Raw genomic sequence first — 8,114 nt, 5'->3', positions numbered from 1 at the left:
TTCTTGGCACGTGGCTGGACTTGAGTATCATGGACGGCTAGAGAGAATGTTTCTGTTGTACTATAAATACAATTTTGCAGAGGGAAAGCATTCTTCTTTCTTCCTCTAGCTTAAAAATCAGCTTTCGATATGCCGTATTCCACAGTGCTTTTAATCTTTCAAATAATTTCTTATCTTTCCTCTTCTTCCTCTGCTTGGCATCCCTACAGACATGTAACCGAGGATTTCTCTTGAAACAGCTCCCTGTTTCTTGGCAAGTCTAAAGCTTTTAAAAAAGGCTCCGAGTCTTGCATGAGGCAGATGTTGGGACCCGATGAAGAATAGACATATGCGGGAACATTCCCCCAAATCCCATCACTGTAGAGTTGATTTCAACTCCTGGTTACTTAAAGGATAGAGTAGAACTTCTCTGTAGGATTTCCAAGGTTCCTGCCAATCTTTACGGAAGGAAGCAGCTACAGTCTTATTTGACAGACTGGCTGGTGGACTCAAACAGTGGACCTTTTAGTTAGCACCCAAGTGTTTTAACAACTGTACCACTAGAGCTCTTGCAGTGCAGTGACATTCAAGGAAAAAGTATTTCTAGCTGATTATCTGTTCTACACAGCCACTGTATGCATATTGGATCCCTCACAGTGTTGAGAGTCTTGCTGAAGGTATTATAGGTCATGAGAATGAAGGTGAATATATTCCAGGGAGGCAGATACATTGCTTCACCTCACATAGTTTAAGCATGTTCCTTGTGGAAGGACATGATGCTAGGAAGGTTGGAGGGTCAGTGAAGGAGAAGAAGACCCTCGACCAGGTGGATTGACATGGTGACTGCTGCCATGGGCTCTTGTGTGTCAGGAAGTGTGAGGATGGCACAGGATAGAACAGGGTTAATATCAGTTGTTCATAGGATCGCTATAAGTGGTACTCAACTTGACAACACCTAACAACAACAACAACAACAACAAACAAATCATTCTATCAGAAGTGATAACTAGGAAGAGAAATGTGGCAGTGTAAAAGCCCAGAGGTGTGTGTGTGAGCTGCTGTTCACTGTGATTGAATCAACTCCTCACTTATGGTAACCACATACATACAACATGCCTCCTGGGCCTGCACTATCCCCACAATTGGTTGTAGATTGGACCATTGTAACCCATGGGTTGGTCATTGGCCATTCCTCCCCCCACCAAGGTGATTGTTAAGACCTCTCTTCCTACTCCATCCTAGTCTGGAAGTTTTGCTGAAACCTGTTAGCATTACAGGGGTTTCTGTTTAACCTGAACCATTCAGAACAATAGTCTCCCTCAAGGTGGTATTTGAATGGGAGCAGAGCCATGTATTCAGTGAGAAAACAGCCCTGGGGAATCTGGAAGAGGAGTGTTCTAAGCAGAGAATCCAGCAGTGCAAAGGCCCTGAGGTGAGAACAAGCGTGGTGTGGTGTGCTCAGTATAGCCAGAGTGCCCTGGGCCAGGCTGATAAGGAGCACGAGGGAAACTGCTAAGGACTTTGCATTTTAGCTTTAAAACAAAAATCCATTCTGGGCAGGGTCTATGGCAGGACTGCTTTCAGAGATGTTCCTGGCAACTGAACAAAGTAATAATGAATGTGAAAAGGGGAAAGAGGAGAGAGGATGACCTCGGTGGTGGTACTCACAGGAATTCAGGCAAGAGATGAGAGGTCTCGGCCAGGTGACGGCAGGGACAGCAAAGGATACATGGGTTACACGGGCAGCTGTGTGTGTGTGTGTACAGTACATTTCCATGCATAAGAGTCGGATGTGTATCTTTGTGTGTGTGATGTGTATTTATGTGTTTATGTATGGTGTGTGTTGGTATGTGTGCTATGTCTGTGGGCAACATGTGCATGTGATGTGGTATGTGTATACGTGTGGTGTGTGTGTGGGGGGTATGTGTCAAAGCAGGAGGCTGGGATTCAGCCAAGGGTACCCTGACTTTGATGTTATACACCAGAGCCAAGAGGTGGAGCAATACAGCCTAGGTACAGAAATACCTGCTGTATTTCCAGAATGAAAATGGTAACAAATTTTTTAAAAACACTTCATCCTGGCTTATCCCAGTGAAGGAAGCTTTTTAAAATTTTTATTATCATCCAACTTTTGTAGTTGATAAAAGGGTGACCCAAAGAGGCAAAGTGACTTCGTTAATGCCCCAAGCTAATAAAAGAGTAAATTAGGAACTGAACCTCAACTTCCCCCCAAAGTCAATCTCTCTCCATAAATTCTCTGCAATATTTCCATGAAGAAAAGAGACTTGTACCATTGAAAATGGGGTCCATGATCAGCAGCATCAAAATCCCCAGAGGAGCTTATTAAATATATGATTCCCATCCTTCCTACCATGTATGTACTGAAAAGCAGAACTTCCCAGGGATGGTGTCACTGCCAGGAAGGGTGGGTGTGTGCAAACAGCACACCAGGTTACACTGTTAGAGAGAGTGACACTAAACTAACTAGAAAATTTGTGTGCAGTGTTTCAGCAGTTTATTATAGTTTATCATTTTTGTAAAAATACCCCTGTAGTTAGTTAAAACAGCAACTCTGGTGGTATAATTTTGTAGGGAGTAGTGCTCCTAACCCAATTGGCTGCACCTCCCTGGTGGTCTGAATCCGCAAGTGGCTCCTTGGGAGAAAGATGTGCAATCTCTTCTCCTGTGACTTACCGCCTCAGAAACCCAGTGGAGGGTTATAAGTCAATTCCAACTCTATGGCAACACGTTTGAGTTAGTTGTAACAACAGAAGCATCTTTTGTAAGGATAGTTTGTTATGTGCAGTTGAGTCACCTGCAACTCATAGAGACCCTATGTATAACAGCTCTTAACCCTGCCCTATCCTGTGTCAATCTTACTGTCTCTGACTCATCTACCTCATTACCCCAGTTACTGAGTCAGTCCATCTCATTGAGGGTCTTTCTCTCCTGCACTGTCCCTCCACACTTCCAAGCATAATGTCCCTCTCCAAAGACTGGTCCCTCCTTGCAACATGCCCAAAGTATGTCAGACGAATCTTCAGAATCCTTGCCTCCAAGGAGCAGCCTGGTTTCACCCTCTATAGGATGAACCTGTTTTTACTCTTAGCAGTCCATGGGCCAATTGGCAGCATCATGATTGACTGTGAAGAGAGTGAGATTGTTAACAGCTTTAGTTGGTACCAGCAGCCAGGAAAGCAAATAATAAATTGCATTGGAGAAGTCTGCTGTTAGAAACCTCTCCAGAGGCACTGAAGAGCAACAATGTCGGTCTGGAGACTAAGGTGCGCCCAATCCAGGCCATAATTCACAATTACTTGCTATGCATCAGAAAGCTGGACAATGACTATGGATGATAGAGAATTGTAAAAGTATATTTTACATGTATCAATATACCAATAAGGCTCTATGCTTGCTGATTTCTATTTTGAACATTCTAAGGTGCTTTGCCAGAACTGTCAATATTACCCATTACAATGCTGCTCTAAATCATATGGTTTGTCTGTAAATCCTGTGATATGGTTTTTTTTCCAGTTGCTGCTAGTGTTTTAATGGTCATTAATTTGTCCAATTTTCTGGTGCCTTTGCTAAGATAATGTGCTAATTAATATTTTTTAACCTATATTAATAACTCTTTTGTGTGTAGCAGTAAAAAGAAGGAAACAGTTTTAAAAAGGCTTCTGCTCAGTTATTAATAATATTGTAGCAGATAATGTACTGCAATATGGAAATATTTAACTAACCAATTTTGTTGTTGTTACTCATATAATCTAAGATAGGCTTCATTTTAGCAATTTCCAACTATACTTATAATGCTCTATGATTAAAATTGATAAGAAACACACTAACGTGTCTGTATGATCTAGTATGGAAGTAGGTCAGTGTGGGGACTGAAAGCAACCTTCGTGATATTAATGTCAGGATACTTCTGTGAAAGAGCAAAGATTTTAAGAGTTCCACAAACTTTGTCCCAATGTCCAATCCTCTAGCCCACGCCCTTGAACAGTTATGGTGTCTATTGGAATTTGTATTGTTTATTACATTTTTTTTATTATTTACAGAGATGTTGGATTTCCAGTCATTCTTTGTTGCAGTTTTCTCCCTGCCCACTTCTCCCACTCCAGTTCACTCTTCTCTTTGAAACGTAAAACAAAAATTCCATCATTGTTATACAATCCCTCCCCCCAAGTCCATTCCACTATGCAGCCTTTACTCTGGATTCCTGTCATGACAATTAATACCTAATCCTATATCCCTTTTAAACAGTTCTCTCCCTCAACTGTTTCAATGCAGTGTACATTATTTATCCCCTCTTTCTCAGTCTCCCCCAACCCCGATGTCAGTCCTGTTTTACAGCAGTGGCACTATGCAGTATTTGTCCTTTTGTGACTGAGATATTTCACTCAGCATAATGTCCTCCAGGGTCACCCATTTTGTAGAATAGTTCATGAATTCCTTGTTTTTCAGAATTTGTATTCTTACTGTTATGACTAATACATTTGAGTGGCTGAAAAATAAAAATTTGTTTTTCTCTAGAAGCTATTCCATACACAAGGATCACAAGAACTTTTTTCTAAAATCATCACCTCTGCTTTATCATGTATCAGCAAGTTTTGCTGGCCTAACCCTTCCATCAGCTCTGTAATGCAAAGGGCATCAGCCTCTCAGCCATGGGACATACTGGGTGGGGTCTCTGCCAATTAGAGCATCATATGACTGGACCCAATGCTTCACTGAAAAGTAGCTGTTAGCTACTGTTAAATCACCTCTAATTCAAGGTGATTCTATATTAAACAGAATGAAATGTGACCCAGTCCCATCTGTGCCCATGGCAATTGGCATGTTCAAGTCTATTGTAGCTACTATGTATTTTGGGTGTCCTCCAACCTCAGGGCCTCATCATCCAGCACTATCTTGCGATTCTCAGGGTTTTCACAGGATAATTTTGGAAGTTACATCATCAGTCCTTTCTCCTTTATCTGTTTTAGTCTAGAAGCAAGACCACTGAAACTTGTTCACTATGGGTGACCGTGGCCTTTGGGGCTGAAGTGCAGTGCCCTACTGCCCATGCCACCAGGGCCCCTTTCCCTGAAGACAGAGTGCTCAAATAGAAGTTTTTATATGAAAAGAACCAGTTGGATCCAGTCCCTGGTGCTGTCCTTGGCCTATTGGAAGGGCTCTGGGTCTCCTGGCTTGACGTGGCTACACTAACCTCTTGGACCAAAGTTAGGGTCTCTCTTTGAAGTGGCTGTGCCTTTTTTTGGCCATTGGTCAAACTTCTGGACCTCCCTATCCTCTGCGGTGAAAGTAAGAGTGGAACTAGATGGTTTGGATATTCCCTTCAGCTCAGAATGCTAGGATTCTGGAGCACGTGAGAAGTGTGTGATGGTAGGTAGGCCATTAGTTCTTTTTGTACACTTCTGAGTTCTGAATTTTAGCAGCAGGTAGGTTATTGAGGAGGGCTCATCTTTTAATTGTGATTTTTAATGAAGGTTTAAAGAAAGGTTGGATTTTAATTCATTAATTAACTGTTGCGTTTTCCTCCCTATCCCCCAGTTCACTCTTTTTTTTTAAAAAAATTCATTCTTTGTTGCATAATTTCCTACCTCCCCTCCCACCCACCCCCAGTCCACTTTGTTATGTACCTCTTATTCTGGACTGTTGTCAGACAAACAAGACCTAATTATATATTCCTTTTAAACAGTTCTTTCAGGAGGGCAATGTTTCTAGTGTTCCCCTGAAGAAGGACCATGTGTAGAACAAAGTTACAAATGATTTTGGTACCCAAGTGGTTCTCCTTTTGCCAGTGTAAAAGAACTCAGCTTCACACAGTTGTGTAAACCTTGTTAAGTTGTATTCTTTGCTGCGCCTCGGTTTTTTCATCAGTAATACAGATAATAATAATATGGATGCTTGGGGTATTTTTCCCCCCTTTATATACATTATTGTTGAACCCTTGTCCAAATTCAGTCTTCCTGCTATTGAGCCAGTTTCCACTCAAGCTGTCCACCATCAGATGTTCTTTATGGGAGGGGGCTACAATTTTGTCCCCACAACTGCTGGACTGTCCAACTGCTGACATTTTTGTTAGCAGGGCAACATGGAATGTGTCGTGCCACCAGAGCTCCCCCATCACTTGTCAAAGTGTCTAATTATGCAGTTATTATTATGATCCTCAATTAAAGCTCATTATCCTCCTAGTACATAAATTCCATGAAGGCAGGTGGCTGGATTTGTTCAACAATTGATCACCAGCACCTCCTACTGTGCCTGCTACATAGATGACGCTCCACATTATCTATGGAATGGATGAATGAATACACGAAGGGTTGTTACTGTATAGATACCATAGAGTTGAGGTCATACTAATAAAGGTTTGTATGCTTTCATTCAAGGGAGCACTGGTGGCCTGGTGGTAAGGAGTTGCACTGGTAACCTAAAGGAACAGGATTCAAATTCACCAGCTGCTCATTTAAGTCAAAGATGGGAAATCTCCTCCCATGCAATTTACTGCCTCTGAAAACACGCTGAAGCGTCAGCTAAGGGTCTTTCCCCTCCATGGAACACAACAACAACGCCTTCATTTATTCACTTAGAAAGCGCATGTGTTTTGACAACTAGGGAAATGAATTCTCTTCCAGCCCCCAGTCTGAGCTGCCCGAGGGTCAGGCCACTCTCTGCTCTGCTTGGAAAGGGTTGGCGTGCTTCCACAGGAGAGAAGTGTGCACGGAAGCGGAGAATTCATTATAACTGGTTAGTCAGCCATGGAGATTGTAGATGCTGCCGTGGGCGGGGCGCACCTGGCAGTCCTTGCGTTGGGCCTATTTCCTACTCTGGTCCTCCCTGGATGCTGAGTGATGGAACTGGCTTGTGCCTAGGGGTCTCCCTGCATTTGGATAAAGAGCAAATGTCCGCTCAGTAATGTCTTCTCTGTGCTGCCAGTCCTGACCCCAAGCCTAAGAATCGCGGGCGTAACTTTTCCTAATTGATAAGCGAGTTTAGCTTCTCACCGGACACTACCCAGTGGAAGCTGATACTCATTCTTACCAACTGGAACCTGAGGGTGTTGGGGCGGAGGGCAGGTGACCGAGAGGCACGAAAAGCCCTTCCTGAAGAAATACAAGAACTCTGGCAGCTGGCGCGCTGGCGACCCTACGCTGCTAGGAGCGCGCGAGGTCACCTGAGTAGCATTTAGTGGCGAGGATGACTCAGCCTCCTTCGGGCTGGTCTTTGGTGCCAGCCCGCGCAAAGGCTCCATAAAGTTCCAGTCACCCCCTAGACCTTGCCAGAGGCCCAGTGGCCCCGGAACCTGTGTTCCGGGGTGGGAGTACCAGCGAGAAGTCATGGAGGAAGCCTGGTTTCCCTGACACCAAAAGCTCCCCGACTTCCTTCTACCTCACCAATTCTTTGCAAGTCAGCTCTGAGCTGTTCTTACCCAGTGGAATAGGGGCGCGGATTGGGGAGAGAGTGATCCCGATTCCTAGGGCTCTTATTTCTCAAATTCAGCGGTCAGGTTGGACTTGGTCCTGCCATCGCCTCCCTTCCCATCCGCGACACTCCGGCTTCCGCGGCTCGCCGCAGTCTCGCGGCCCGGCCTCCTGTTTAGAGCGGGACTGTTCGGACCCTCGGCCGGGCGTGCGCGCCTGGGGGCGGCCGTGCCGCTGCGGGTCGATGCGGGGAGCCCCACGCGCTCGTGCGCCCGCAGCGCCGCCCTCTGCGCCTTCCCTAACCAGGCGCCGCTACCCGGAGGAGCAGCTAGGCGACCAGGCAGCCAGGTTCTCGTCAGAGGCGCACAGCCCGTGTCCCGGAGCCGCGAGCCCCGGTCCTTTTCCCAGACTTGTGCCACTTCCCCGAGATCCCTGCGGAAAATCCGCGGCGGCGACCACGCCACCCCGAGGCTCGGCAGCCACGGACCCAGCCGGGCCGGAAAGCAAACTGCGCGCGCGGCGCCGAGTCCCAGCTGCCACCGGCCAAGTGAAGGGCGCCGCGCCCGGGCCCCCAACTCGCCCCTGCGCCCCGCCCCCACCCGGCCAGGGGGCCAGCACCAGGGGCGGCGGGCCCGTCCGATAGTCGCGTCTGCGGCGGCGGACTGCGGAGTTATAAAGAAGTCCGCGGCCGCAGTGGGCCGGGCGGGG

Source organism: Elephantulus edwardii, unplaced genomic scaffold (genome assembly GCF_000299155.1).
Source record: "Elephantulus edwardii isolate Elephantulus edwardi_28Jun2011 unplaced genomic scaffold, EleEdw1.0 scaffold00113, whole genome shotgun sequence".
NCBI lineage: Eukaryota > Metazoa > Chordata > Mammalia > Macroscelidea > Macroscelididae > Elephantulus > Elephantulus edwardii.
Note: the sequence above shows the minus strand (reverse complement) of the source record.